The following is a 16,216-nucleotide window of genomic DNA, read 5'->3' as shown; positions in this document are numbered from 1 at the left end:
TCTCCTGTATCTCTTTCTCTTTCACTCCTTGTATCTATCTTTCTCCTCAGTTTTTCCTCTCTCTGTCTTGCTCTTTTTTTCCTAGACAACTTTTGGACAATTCTTCTAGAGGAGAGTAAGTGGAAGGTAGTGAGGGACTGTGTAGTACCATGTCTGGGTATCTTTATGTAAGATATGTGTGTGTATGTGTGTAAGGGGGACAGAGAGAGAGACAAATACAGACACTGATACAGAGAGACAGAGACAAAGGAATAGCATATATAGATATGTCTATGTATAAGCCTTAAAAAGTATGATCACAGTTCAGGAAATTATGACAAGGCTTTAATTTAATTCCACAATCTTGGTTATCCCCTAAAAGATGTAGGAGAAGGAATCATTTATAATCCCAAATTTAATTTTATTATGAATTTAAATATCAACAAAAATGAACAATTTAAGATACAGATAATGGAAAAGAGGCTTGTATATGAAATTGTGAATTTCCATTATGTGTAATTTGAAAATAAATTTACTTATGTATGAATATATTTATATACAAATATATGCATATATACGTATATAATTTAATACATTATTAGCAAATTGTTTGCTTGCCTGTGTCCTGGAAAGGTATATATTTTTATTCCATGATTATGTTATGTTTGAACTATGACATTATAACATGTTATAATTTTATGAAGTTGAATTCCACTATATTTCAGAAAAACTGGTGCTACTAGTACCTGAATTAAGAAGAGGCATAGAATTAGGGTTTGTTAGGATTCTCTGGCACACAGTAGTCACTTAATAAGTGCTTGTTGAATTGAAGTCTTAGTTTTGCCTCATGATGAATCATGAGCTCAGGCATGCTTCCAGCTAGACATAGGTACTGCTATACATTTAGTTTCTGGTCCCATCTGGCCAGAGTCCTGGCTTTAGCCAAGAGTGGATGGAGGGGGCATGATGAGTTGAGAACAGGACCAGCAGCCTCCTCGAGAGGCATCTTTATCTGTAAACCCAAGAAAAGCCTCCGTTGCTGCCAATAAAACCAGACTGGAAGATAGAACCTAAGCTGAAAGCTGTTTTAAATATCCAGCCTTTTGCTACCCTACATGGAAAGCTTTTGAAAATTCCCTGACAGACCCCAGCCTCTGCTCAGGATGTTGGACATTTCACAGGAAGACTGGATACCAGAAGGTTTCACCCAGACTCCAGCCCAGGGAAGGGGGGGCGGGGGCGGGGTGTGTGTGACATGCCAGACTGAAGGGGTCCTTAAGACTGAGAAATCACCGCTCTGATTGGACTTGAACCATATGGATCAGCCGTCAGCCTTCAATGAGGACCAGCAGTGCAGCTCGATACGCCGCCAAGGTATGAGTGACCCCGTTATAGGATACCCATCCATCATGGGTGATTGATACCCCACCCAGAGCAGGCCCTGGGCTCGGCTAACTTCTGTGGAGCAGCCTGAGTTTTCTAGAGGGACGGGGGTTGAAGGATGAAGGGAATGGCAGAAAGTCAGCTCTCTTACAGCCCATCTCTTTGAGCTGTCAAACACAGCGTGATTAGCGCTGGGCCAATTTAAAGAGCATACTTTGCAGAATTATATGGTCTGTACCCCAGCTCCGCTGATGAACATCATATTCCTGTCTTAACAGTCGCATCCTATAATAATTTTGTGTGTGAGTGAGAGGAGGGAAGGAAAGAAAGAGGTCTTATTGTATGTCACCTGCAGCTTGATTTATCATGGTAACTGTGGGGGTTTTTTATATAAAAGATAATTCCATTATACCATTAATACAGCTGTCAACCAAACATTCAAAGCACGTACCTGATATGATCTTCCTTCGATGTGCCTCGTTCCTGAGAGATGTAATTGGCAAGTATCCATGTCTGGTTTCCAAAGGTATCGAGAATAAGCGAGGTGGTGAGTCCCTCTTATCCTGTACCCTGGCTAGAGCATGCCTGGGAGGACCAGCAGATCTTTCACTCTCTCCACAGTCACTTCACCCAGTGGCTCCCTGTGCTATAACTCTAACATCTCATGGAATAAGATCATAGGATTTGGTCCTGGAGAGGACTTTGGGGAGGGGCGATCATCTAGTTCAATTGCCTTTTCTTCTCCCTGCAAAACTAACTAATATATGAAGGAAGAGAGAGATTTAGGATGACAAGATAACAGATTTAGAGATGGAAGGGATCGAATCCAACCCCCTTATATAAAGATGGGAGCTAGGTGGCACAACGGATAGAGTCCTGGGCCTGGAGTCAGGAAGAGGGGAGTTCAAAACTGGCCTCAGGACACTCACTAGCTGTATGACCTTGGGTAAGTCATTTAAATTTGGCCTGTCTCAGTTTCCCCAACTGTAAAATGGGGATAATAATAGCACTTACCTCCCAAGGTTGTTATGAGGATTAATTGAAATATATGTAAATTACAAAGATGTTGAAGAAATGCTTTCCCCCTCCCCCCGCCCCAGGCCCATAAAGATTAAGTGATTTGCCTAAGATCACAGAAGTAAGAAGTGATAGAGCCAGGATTCGAACCCAGATCCTCTGACCTTAAAGCCAATACTCTTTCTACTATACTGGATTGCCTTTCATTCCACACTCCTACTTCCCCACCTCTTCAAAGAAGGGAGAAGCACATTTTTTCACCTTTTCTTTAGGGCTCTGCTTGATTAAGATAATTATGAAATGTTTAGGGCTTTTTTTTGACCTCTTGTTTGCTGGTTCTTTCCATTTATAATTATTGTAGTAATTGTGAATGTGTTTTCCTGCTTCTGCTTTGCATGGGTTCATATAGATCTTTTCATGCTTCTCTGTATTCTTCACTTGCTTAATAGAAAAAAAATGAAAGAAAGTGAAAATAGCATGCTTCCAAAAATTCTTTTATAGGTAATAGTCATACTATATCTTATTTAAAAAATTAGAGAGAACAAGGAACAGAGGAGAAAATGTTCTGAGCAGACAAAGTAGTGTCACAAAGTCTTATATGATGCAACCCATGTATGTGACTCATGGGCAGAACTCCTCAGGTTCTTACTCAGAGTTCATTTACTTTTGTTTTACACACAGTTCTAATAAGCTTGATGACCTTGTTTCTCAGCCTAAGACAGACTTGAAGCAGCAGATTAGAAGAGGAAAGAAGGGCCCTAGAGAGAGGAATACTGACATTAGAGAGAAGTGAGTGCATTTCAGGAATGAAAGACAGCCTGGACAAAGTTATAGAGATGGGCTGTTGTGCATGAGGAGCTGAAATCAGGACAATAACATGTAGGATTATATGAAATTGGTTTACAAAGTTGGATTGGAGCCAGATTGGGAAGAACTTTAAATGCTGAAGAGAAGAGCTCTTATTTTATTGTGGAAGTAATAGGATGCTGCTCAAACTTCTTGGGCAGACCACTTTGTGGTCAGACCCATGTTTTTTAAAAATATTCACTTTATAGCTGTTTGAATGCATAGGTCATTAGAGTGACTGGAGACTTAGAGATCTATTTGGATGCTATTAAAATAGTTCAGGTAAGAGATGAAAAGGACCTGGAGCCAGGGTAATGGCTGTGTGTGTGGGGAGAAGGGGGCCACTGGGAGAAATGTTATGGAAGTAGAATTGATAAGTCTTGGCAACTGATTGGACATGGGGGAGAAGGAAGAATCAGATAGGACTCTGAGCTTGCAAACCTGGGAGAATGGAAATCAGTGGAACCCTCAACATAAAAGGGGCAGGATTTTAGGGAGAAATGCTAAGTTCTGTGTCTGACATAGTGAGTTTGAGGTGGCTACAGGATGTCCATTTGGAGATTTGGCTGAAGTGAAATGAAGGTGTAGGTCATGGGAGTTAGGGAAATTGAAGAACTGTGAGGCCAAGGTGTTTGAAGGGACATCAACATAATATATTGAGGTCCCTAAGAGTGAGGACAGGGATTGGAAGGGAGAGGAAGATTGTGGACCATGTACTGAATGCCTTAAGAAATGAAGGTGAAGGGCAGATAGTTGGCACAGTGGCTAGAATGCCAGCTCTGGAGTCAGGAGGACCTGAGTTCAAATCCAGCCTCAGATACCTACTGGTTGTGTGACCCTGGGCAAGCCACTTAACCCCAATTATTTAAAAAAAAGAAAAGAAATGAAGGCAGGGAGGCATTGAGATATATTATGTAGGACAATGGACTTGGGAATCAGGAAGATGTAAGTTAAAGTCCTGCTTCAAACACTTACTATGTGTATGATTCTTAGCAAGTTTCCTCCTCCCCTTAGACCTGTTTCCTCATCTCTAAAACGAGGGTAATGGAATCAGCAGGCTCTAAGGCTTGTTCTAAATGCTTAATCCTGCTGCCAAGATCTGGAGAGAGTGCTATGTCTGGATGGAGTGGGGTTCAAACAAAGAGAACTTGTCTAGTTACGGATTCAGAGGAAGGGTCTGAAATGAGGAGCATGGAGTAGTATGATTATTCTTCCTCTTGACCCAGTCTGTCAAGGATGGGTGTGGGGGAAGAGGAGATAAAGATACATTCAGGATATGAGAGAATGATTAGGGAGTTGGTGTCTTCTGTGTGGATTCAAGTTTCTGAGTGCCAGCAGATAGAAGGAGAGTGAGAGGATGATGTCTAAGATGAGGGGAAGGGTGTTCATGATAGAATGGAGGTTCCAGATAAGAGAAAGGGAGAGCAAAACTGGAGAGGAGCCTGGCAGAGGATGGACTGAGCTGGATGGAGATGAAAGGACCCCAAGTCGAAGTGGGAAGGAAGGGGCTTTCATCTAGGTGTCTGGGGAGTCTGCCTTACTCATAAAGAACTAAGGACTGACTCTGTGATTTCATTACCATGGGGACTTCCCACTTGAGGAACTCTTAAACCAAGGCAGATCTGAGTCTTCTCTGAAACTTAGAGTCTGGGAGAGTTTCCCAGAGCTCCGAGAAGTTAAGTGATTTGTCCAAGGTCACACAATCATTGTGTCAGTGATAGGACTTGAATCCAGGTCTTTCCAACTTTGGGGCCAGCTCTCTTTTGGATACCTCATGCTGCCTCTCATCACTCACTCATTCTATCCACTGTATGGCAGTCCAGCACAACGGTGAGTGTTCACTATGATGCTTATCCCAGTCACTTCTTAGAGCTGGGAAAAGATCTGCCCAAACAGTCACCTCATTTTGTAGCTGGGGAAACAATCTAGGAGTTTAAGTGATTTGCCCAAGATGACATGAGTAGTAAGTGTCAAAGAGAGGATTCGAACCCAGGTTCTCCGACTCCAGAGGCAGTGCTCTTTCTACTATCCTGCAGTGATCCTTCACTCAATCCTTTCTTATGTATCTTCAATCTCTCCCTTGGCACTGGCTCTTTCCAATTACCTCCAAACATACCCACAGCTAAAGCCAACACTTTTCACACCTTTTCTCCTTTCCCCATGCCCCGTGCCAGCTGTTGTCCTCTCTTCCCCCTTCTTTCTTCCATCAGATTTCTGGAGGAAGGAATCTGCAGTTAATGTCCCTCCACTTTTCTGCCTTCCCCTAGGATGGGAAGTGAAGGTGGTCATGGGAGTTGAGACTGATGAACTGGGAGACCAAAGTGTTTGAGGGGACACCAACATGTGTACTGAGGTTCCTCAGAGCAAGGATAAGGATTGAGAGGGAGAGGAAGATTGTGGACCAGGCACTGAACTCTTAAAGATATGAGGGAGGGGAGGCATTGTCATCTATAGATCCGAGTGCGAAATTTGGAGCCAGTAGAACTGGGTTCAAATTCCATTTCCAATACTTATGGTGTCATGTTGGGTTAGCTTCAGTTTCCTCATCAATAAAATGGGAATAATAGCATCTTATCTCAAATTCAACAAATATTTATTAAAGATCTACTATGTGCAAGGCTTGTGATTTTTCATCAACGTGGACATCAATTATTTATGGAAGCTTCCTCTCCCAATGCAGATGAACAATGGATTTATACCTAAATCTTAGAAATTTGTCCAAAACATTGAAAAATTGTTTCCTTGTGGTCAAATAGCCAATATGTGTTTGGGGCAAGTCTTGAACCCAGGTCATTCTGATTCCAAGGCCAGCTCTTAACCTCACAGTGCCTGTTAGCATAGGTCCAGAACCAAGACACTGGGGACACCAACACAATAATTAAGTAGTCCTTGCTTCCAGAGGACTTGTGAGAAAAGAACTTACAAAGCCAAGAGTGCCACACAAGGGTGAATGATGATTATTCTGCTTTTTGCCTGTCAAGGCCCAGTTGATGGTTCACTTGGAGCCCTCTGAGAGCTGGTTTAGTTGGTGGCATCAGTAGAAGGGACATCCTGGAGGCCTCTCTAGGCCAGGAAGTTCACTCATGACATGAGAGGTGGGGTGTGTGTCCCCCACTCCCTCTGTCCTCGTGCTCTTTTACCAGCGTGCTTTGTCATAGCTCAGAAAGCCTACCTGACCAGAAAGCCTGATCACCCTCCATTCAGCAGCGTCTGTGAGGAATGTCAGGCTCTCGGCGACAGAGAGCTATGGAGCTGGCCCAAATATCGGCTAAAGATCCATCACCTGCTGACTGATATGTGACCCACAGGTACCACACATGTTACCTAATGACCAGTCACTTAATTATAGACTGGGTGACATGTTTATAAGGGTGAACTTTAGAGCGCTATTAGGGAGCAGACAGATGAACTATAGCAATGCCCTGCGGGTAGATTTCACCCAGTGCCTCTTGCCTCAGTGGACCCATTACCCAGTAATTAGGGTGGTTTTTTAAATAGATGCAAGGAGTTAAATTACAACCACTCTTACTGCTTCATTTGTCACTATGGGAAGGGCTACTTTGGGGAGGCCACCTGAAAGAAAGAGGAGAAGGGAAGGGGAGAAATGAGTAGGTTAGTTTGGAGATGAGGCTTCTGTGAATCCTGACTGTGAGTTAAAGCAGGAAACACGGAGAATGCTGACCTGAGAGGTATAAAGATAAGCTTTGGGCCTGATCAATTGAGTGTGATTTCTCAGGCCATATCAACTTAATTCAAATATTTACAAAGCACCTTCTAGGCTCTAGACATGGTGGGAGAGTCTGAGCATACACAGATGAAAACTAAAACCTCCCTTCTTTCAAGGAGTTTACATTCCACCTGGGGGATACAGCAATCACCCAGAAAAATCAATACAAAATACAAAAAGAAAAAGAAAATAATTTGTGAGTGATGGACATGTTAATAAATGGGGAGGGAGTGGGGTGTGGAGATCAGAAAATGTCTCTTGAAGGAGGTAGCCCTTGAGTTGAACCTTAAATGGATCAAGGAATTCTAATAGGTGGAGGTGAGGATGGAAGGCTCTACAGGCACGAGCCATCTAAGAGATGGAGTGTTGTGTATAGGGCACATTTCTATTCCTTTTAACTCTCTTGCTGGTCATTTGGTTCTATAAACCTTTGGGTTTTTTCCTGGTCCCAACCTATCCCTCAATACCCTTATAGCATTTCACTTCTGCCTTTGGATCACTTGTCTGGGCTATTTGCAGAAAGATGTCTGTCTTAAGTATTGGGGTCTCAGAGTATTCTTTGCTAGAACAATGGCTAGGGGAATCATTGGAGGTGCCATGTGTATTGCGTGTGGGGCATTGCACATGTGCCACTATGATGTAAGCAGAGGGGCAACATGGCAGGAGGGAGATCTGGAAGAAGGATGGCTATTGCCAGAGGGCAACTAGGCTTCCCAACACCCTGTCACCCTAAGGCAAATTTAGTAGATTGCAACTGAGATTCAGAAAGGGCACACTGCATTTTGTATGTGTGTGTGTGTGTGTTTCCTCTGATGTGAATCAAAGGTATGTTTTCCTCCCCGGGTATGCTGACTGTTTTTCTTGCCCTTCCCCAGGCATTTCATGTGTTATGGTTATACCTGGTACCTCCTCTTGTCGGGGTGGGGTTTGGAGGTCTGGTTTCCAGGACAGGTGTCATAAGGCCATTCAAAAACAGTCCAGGATATGTTGCTGTTTCAAGATTCAGCCCTATCATCCTGTGGACATTTTGAGAGTTAGCCCAGAGATAATAGCTTATTTCTCTGGCAGCTCGGAGTGGAAACTGGTTTCCATCTTTCTGGTAATTATTGTAGATGTTTAGATAATGTTTCATGGGGTTCTAATTCATCAGGGCACTTGTTGTCTGCATCATTTGTTTGGCAATGAGTCCAGGCTACCTTGGTTTGTTAACTATCTGTATGTGTATGGAGCCCGAATCTCTGGAGAGGCAGTGTGGGGTAGGAGGAAGGTCTCTGCACTTGGAGCCAGGAGCCTGCATCTGAGTCCAGGCCTTACTAGCCCTCTCGCTTTTGACAGGCTTCTTCATTGCTTTAAGCCTCAGTTCCCTTATTTGTAAAATAAACCTTTCAAAATCCTCCTTAATTTTAATATCTTCTCTCTGTTAATTATTTCTTCTTTATCTTCTATGTAGCTTATACCTATTTGTTTTCATGTTATCTCTCCTATTAGATTGTGAGCTCCTTGAGGGCAGGGACTATTTTTCCCCACTGTGTAGGACAACAGCTGGTACATAGTAGGTGCTTAATAAATGATTATTAACTGACTGACTACTCCTAAGGGAGGTTGTGAAGAAGTCACTACATAAATCGAAAACAACAGCAACAACATTCTTTAAGTATGATTTATTTCTCAGATATCAACTTGTGAAACTCTCAAGATCACCAGGCTATGCCTTGTAGCTCTTTGTATTTCTCAGTGCCAAGCATAAAGCCTGGAACACATTAGGTCTTCAGCAAACATTTCATCAGGGTCGTAACAATCATATAGAGACCTGTAAATATAGGAAAGCCATACAACTGTGTAACAGAGAATGGTTCATTTATATATTTATATGCAATAGGAAGGCAGCATGGTCTGGGGGTTTCAGGGCTATACTTGGGGTGAAGTACAACTGGGTTCAAAGTCCAACTCTGAAATTCAGGTGAATATGGGCACCACCACCTTTATGATTCTTGGATAACTCTCTAGGACTTAGATACTAAGTTATCGAACGATAGTAATCTGAGTCAGTGAAGGGAATTCCCACACGGGAAAAATCACAGACTCTTGATGTTAAAGTGCTGTTAAAGAGGGGCAGCTAGGTGGCGCAGTGGATAGAGCACTGGCCCTGGAGTCAGGAGGACCCGAGTTCAAATCCGGCCTCAGACACTTAACAATTACTAGCTGTGTGACCCTGGGCAAGTCACTTAACCCCAATTGCCTCACACACACACAAAAAGTGATGTTGAAGTAATATATTGGGAATCAAGACTCCTGGCCATGCCATTAACTCAATGTGCCATAGGTCTGTAAGATTCATGACTGGAAAGGATCTTAGAGATTACTTGGTACAACTCCTCATTTTACAGATGAAGAAACCAAAGCTGAGAGTGAGGAAACAAACCTGCCCAAGTGACATGGGCTAGTAAGTGAGCAGCAGAGTAGTGATTCAGACCTGTAGAATTCAAATCCAAGGCTCTTTGGATTACTTCATGTTTGCCTCAACCCTTTGACACATTAGCTGTGTGATCCTGGTCAAGTCTCTTAAAGTCTTAATGCCTTCAGACAATTCTCGAAGACTATAAATTGCTTGCCACTTTCTAATTTGCACTGGTAGAGGGAATTTTTCGTGGGAGTTTCTTATACCAATATATCTCGGCTCTGATTCAAGAATAAAGAGAAAGGAAGACAACAATGTTATTTCCTGATAGTTTGTGTTTTCACTGTGACTTTAAAGCAGATATTTTCCAAGGATGCTTTCATGATTTTTCTTAAGGAAATAGGGGATTTGGCCCTTCTTTATTCTGAAGAAAAAAACAACCCCACAAATACTAATAAATGATCATTGAACTCTCAGGGCATCTAGAAAGAAGTGTTATGACTAGAAGTAGAAAGGAGAGTGGTGAGACCTGAAATGGTCATTGCTGGAGCCAGTTCCAATCAGCTCACAAGAGCCAACTGTTGAATTCAATATAGACATTTGTTCCTCAGAATCAGCAAATGCTACAATCAAGGATTGATTTATTATTTTGTCGATTCTCTACATTTAAAAAAAGTGGTGGTCAGTAATGCAGACAAAGCTTAAAAGCATGTTGTCTGTTTTCAGAGAGCTGGCTGTTAAACATTTACCAGCACATTTCTGATGATCTCCATGTTGCTGTCTCTCAAATCATTTTTTCAACCAGTGGCTCTCTTTCTCTCCTTTTCCTGGTCACCAATTTTCCCAACACTCCATCTGTTCCTGGAAATCTTTCCTGCCTAGTTGGTAAAAGACTGGATTATTCCTTTATTTAATCCTCAGCCCCTTCACCCCCTTTCCCCCCATAATTTTCACTAACCTGGGGCAATGTTGTAAAACAATGGGACGATCTAAGAACTTTCAGTCAATGGTACCCATTCACCATATATTTAATTCTCTTTTTCTTAGATATGTCATAAATTCTCCCAGTGAGCATATTCAGAAGAATGTGCTGTAATAAAGTGGTTTGTACACTGTTATGGACAACTGGCCCCTGAGGATGATGACTGAGTACCTCCCCCCACCCTGAGATAGGGAATAAAAGCTAAGTAAGAGAATACCAAATTCCACAGAGGGAGGTGAGTGTATTAGGGTAATGGTCAGAGAGTGGGGAGCCCCTTGTCAGTGTATCCTAGATTTTCCCACAAATACCATAAAGCTTTCTCTTTGTGTCTACAGAACCTGCCTAGTATGACGCTAGGCATGCAGGCAGGGCTCAACAAATCCTTATGGAACGAATGAACAAATGGATGACTCTACAGCTTGGTTTAATCCTCCAGTTTTCCCCCCTACGAAATAAAGGGCAAAACATTTGTGGGGTACTTATTGACTCTGAGACATTTATGAGAACCGAGGAATTTCCCAACCCTAAATGGGGAAAAAAATCAAATTCTGTTCTGAGGACCACATCAAAATGGCCTGACCGCACTGCTGAGGCTGCTGGGGAGAGGAGGTAAAGAAAGATTATGTAAAAAGCAACAGAGACTTCTTTTCTTAACTTGGCATCATCCTATCCTGCCAATATTTAACAGTTCTGTGGACATTTCTGGGTTTGGTGACATCCTCAGGAGAAAGAAGATGACCCCTAATGATTCAAAGGCAATTCCTTTTCACTACTGACTCTCATGCCCTCTCAAATGCCAAATGAAACTCCAGAGGGACAGAGTTGAATGAGGAAGACCAACCATATTGAATATCAGAGTTTGGTTACTCCTAGTAAGTACCTGTAATGGTGTAGTGTAGTGGGTAGAGTGCTGGACTTGGAGACAGGAAGAGTTGAGTTTAAATCCCATCTCAGATACTTACTACCTGTGTGATTTTAGGAAATCATTTAATCATTCTGGGCTTCAGTTTCCTTGCCTTAAACAAAGCAGTTGGACTCAATAACCCTTCCATGTTAGGTACCTTTCAGCTTCAAATAAAAGATTTTGTTAATGACTTGCCATATAAAAAGTATTCTACTAGGAGGATACAGACAACTATTCTGCTGAGTGATGAATGCCCCCAAAAGAATTTATGAAGTGCCTACTTTATACAATAGAGTAGACTAGGTGGTTGGGATATAAAGATAAAAGTGCAACAATTTTTACTCTTAAGATACTTATACTCTTGAAGAGAAATAACATGAAAATGGACAAGTAAATGCAAAATAATTTCAAGAAGTGATGAGCATTAACAATTGGGGGACAGTTAGGGCTTCTAAGAACCAAAATGGAAGAAGACCATTTTAAATCTAGGGTACACCCTCAGTGAAAATATGGCGAAAAGAAATTGAGCACCGCACACAGAAAACATCAAGCTGCCCAGTGTAGAGCCAGTAGTGAGGGTGTGAGGGAGAGTAATGTGACATTGGCCTGGAAAGGGACGCTAAAGTCAGCTTGTGCAGGCCTTCAACGACTCGGCTGAAGAATTTGTATCTGAAATGATAGGGTTGCAGTAAGAATGGCATCCCAAATGCCAAATTATATGTTTGAGCAGTTGTCCCACACATCTGGGGTATTTTCTTTGTATAGGCAATCTAGATAATTGAGCCAAGAGTAGATCCTTTCTCTGAACTGGGCATTGGATTTACCTGCTCATATTTCAGTAACTTGAAGAGCTATGATTTTTGTAGGTGTGGGTCCTCACTCCACCCATCCCGGTCTCTCGGAAATTCAGTACACCATCTATGAGAATTGCTGGGATAGAAGCCACCATCTTTTCCCAGTCAACCTGGATGATGAGTTTCCCAAAACTTTACCTAAGCTAGTCTTTGCACAGCAGAGACCTTTCCTTCAGAGCTCAGATGTCCCTTGGCATGGTCTTTGAGAATACAGGATCACCTCCAGGTTTCATTGGGGGCATCACAAAGATTTTAGAGAAATCACATTTTTTTTTAGAAAATCACTTGTTTTGATTACATGCACCATGGTTTGTGCTGAAGAAAGGGCTGTGGTCAAAAGCAAAACTTGGCATTCTGCTATCACTGTGCTTATTGGTCTTGTTGTTCATTCGCTTCAGTCCTGTCTGACTCGTCATGCCCTCATTTGAGGTTTTCTTGGCAAGGATACTGGAATGGTTTGCCATTTCCTTCTCCATCTCATTTTACAGGCGAGGAAACTGAGGCAAACAGAATTAAATGACTTGCCCGGGATCACACAGCTAGCGAGTATCAGAGGCTAGGTTTGAACTTAGGAAGACTCATTTTTCTGACTCCAGGCCAGGCACTCTACCCACTGCATCATCCTCTTTCTTTCCAGAACCCAGTGCAATCCTACATATGCTGAGGCCTCAGTGAACTGAAAGCCAAGAGACCCAAGTGCTTTACTTGGGCTGTGAGATACTGTGCAAATAATGTCCCTTCTGTAGGCATGGATTTCAACATATTTAAGATAAAGGATTCAGACCACATGCTCCAGCTTCCCCTCCATCCCCCCACAATACCATGATCCACAGGGAGGAATCTCTCATGGTAGTGTTTTAGACACCAAAGCATGCTGGTATGGGGCTGATTTGGAAGGGTGGAATACCACACCTTCTTCATTTCTAACATTCTGACTATCCCTTTTATGACCAAGGCAGGTCCTGGGCATGGGGAATCTGGCCAGTAGAGAGGTACAAATAGGGCTGTTTCAAATTTGAAAAGCATTGAGATGTTTTTTCTTTTCTGGAAACACAGCTGCCTCACCTCATTTTCTCCTGTAAGCTATTTTAAACCTGTATCCTTTCTTGAGGTATTTTTATTAATACTTGAGCCATATTTCCTCTCTTTTAGATTTCATACTCTGAATTCTTTCCATACTTGAGCCATGCTCGTGGTTTCTTGCAGGGTGGAAGGCATGTGGTGAGGGGAAGGCCTTGTCAAAGGTACAGTGGTCCAGGCCAGTTATCTGGGAATCATGGTTAATTGAATGTGTAGTTAACGTGGGTGAAATTTCAATTTGCTCATGAATAAATCTGATTGGAACAGAACCTGGAAAGGAATGAAGCTCTTTCCCTTACCATTCATTCTTTCCCCTTTTCATGCACTCTGGATTGGGGCAGGCATGTAGGTGCTGACATTCAATTCCTTCTACATTCTCCCTCATCCAAAGAAATTAACCCCTTCCTTGACATGCCTGCCCTGTGATGAACATAGACCAAGCCCAGGGCCATTGGAGCAGGTGACCTGCTCCCGGTCAGAGATCAGGCTTAGACATAAGAGGAAGTTGAGAGTGGGATGGTTACTGTGTAACTCTGAGAAAGCCACTTCCTCTCTCATACTCACCTGTAAAATTGGGATAATAATACTTGTACTACCTATATCTCATAGGGATGATTGAGGAAATTACCTTGATATACTTGATAGTGACCTAACCTATGATTTCTTTGGAATTGGAGAACTGAGGAAACAACTTCTATTGATATAGGTGGGCACCTTCTTTGTAATTCAAAATGAATTTTTTGAATTACATGAATTGATGCTTTGGGAACAGAGAGGTTCAGTGACTTGTCTAGGGTCATAGAAATGTGGACTGCTGTTTATTATTATTGTTGTTGTTGTTGCTGCTGCTGCTGCCGCTGCACTGTTGTTACTTAGTAAGACACTGATCTCATTACTTTAAAGTTTAAAATTTAAGAATTCTGTGGATGTGGGTCCTCTCTAAACTCAACAAACTCTTGCAACCTCCACTTGGCAGGGATTTCTTTTCCTTTTTTTCTGACGTCTCTGTCCAGAGAAAACCAGGGAGTGTGGTCATGAATTAGCAGGGGGTTTTTAGCATGAAAGTAGTTGCCTAAGGTTGTTCTCATGTGTCATGTTGAAGGGGGGCACTTGAAGAAGTGAGTCTTTCTGTTTTGTTGGGAAGACATGAGAAGAAGACCCAGAAAGAAACATTCCATATTCTGGCACGAGGACATGCCAATACAATGCCTGGTCATGGGCCCTCCATGGCTGGCTGCCTGCTAGAGGGACACTGAAGAGCCCATGAAAGAGGGTACTTGGTGATTGCTTCGGGACCAAGTACGGATAGAGGAGGGGACATGACAGATCTTACTAGGATCATTAGGACACCACTGATAAGAAGTTTTAATTTTGTTTTCATAGTAATAGAGAGGCCTGGAGAGTTGAAATTTTAGATTCTGCCTAGGAATGGTCTTTCTCAGGTAAGATCTCCTAGGTTTTCCTCCATGTTATGCTCATTCGGTCATGCTCCAAATACAAACCTTATTACATTAATATAATTGTTATTTATGGGTCTGGTCCTCTACTGGTTGAGTTATTGATCTCTTTTAGGCAAGGTGGTGGCCTCCTCACCCCAAGAAGCTAATCATATTAATGCCAAACAGTATAGACATCCAATTGGCTTAGCCCTCTACAGCTCAAAATTCCTGAGCTCAAGAGATCTGGCAGCTTTGGCTTCTGCAATAGTAGGGATTACAGGTACATGCCGCCATGCACACTGAGACCATATTTCCTAAGAGACTTTGGGGATCTAAAATAGGTTTTCTGAACTAGAAGACAAATATTCAAAGCAGCCTGTGCCCTGAGTGAGGCACTATCCCTGTGGGGCAAACAATAAATGGAAAAAACTTATGGAATGGGTTGATCACTGTGGGCTAGGGTCATTAGGTAAAACCCAATCAATGGGCACTCACCCTGGGGGTGCAAACAATAAATGGCAAAGGACTCATGGAATGGGTTATCACTGTGGGCTAGGGTCATTAGGTAAAAACTAATCAATGTAAGAAGGGGAGGAGGCCACCCTTCAGTTCTGGGCTTGACAGTTGCTCCGATTGCTTGATCATGGGATGCCTTAAGGTACTTCAGAGGCTCTATAGTCTAATTCTTTTCTAAACAAGAGTTCTCTTTACAGCATACCAGACAAGTGCTCAGTCAACAAGTATTTATTAAGTACATCCAGTCTTTAATCGAAGACCTTTTGGGTGGGAGGGGGGAGCCCTAGTGATACTGGTAAGTCCTGGTTGAGGGAAGTAGGGAAGATTTTCCCTACCTGAGGTAAAGCTAAAGTGAGCCACCCCCTTCAGTTTATCAAAGAACATCCAAAGAGCCTTGATAGCCTTAGACAGGGAATTGGGTGCTCCCTCAGTGTTGGGGAGCAAGCTGATTCCTTGAGATCCAGGGATATTGGGCATATTAATTAATGATCATAAAGAACCAGAAAAATACAAAGGCCTCACTAAATGCTAAAGGTTGTTATTACCACTGCTTTAATTTTAGATAAGAGCAAGGGAACTCTGAAACAAGTTAATAACAGTTATCTGGCAATGCTGTCGGTGTCAAAGTTCTTCCTTGATCTATAATCAGACTGTTGCACAGCTTTAAAAAGGTGCCTCTGTTTTACGCCAGGATCTGTCATTGTGTTGAGTTTATGCAACATTTTCAGTATTCCTGAATCATTTATCTTGTTGTTTTTCTAAGCCTCATAATTAAAAAATCATATAACAAATTTCAAATACCAACCATCTAAAGGAAGAATAAAGTCCTAAAGAAAACTTTAACTTCTAAACTATTTAGATTTTAAAATTCTTTTGGCCAAGTTTATAATAATTTTATCTGTTCTATATGCTCTTTTCCATCTATATATTCAGAAGGTTTTGTAGTTGTTGTCTGTTGTCAGTGAGATGTGGGCCTTTGAAGTTGATGGTCCCTGAATGTATATGTATGGGGGCAGTTAGGTGGCACAGTGGATAGAGCACCGGCCCTGGAGTCAGGAGGACCTGAGTTGAAATCCAGCCTCAGACACTTG

Source organism: Dromiciops gliroides, chromosome 2 (assembly GCF_019393635.1).
Source record: "Dromiciops gliroides isolate mDroGli1 chromosome 2, mDroGli1.pri, whole genome shotgun sequence".
NCBI lineage: Eukaryota > Metazoa > Chordata > Mammalia > Microbiotheria > Microbiotheriidae > Dromiciops > Dromiciops gliroides.
The sequence above is the reverse complement of the archived record's forward strand: the minus strand, read 5'-3'. Positions refer to the sequence as shown.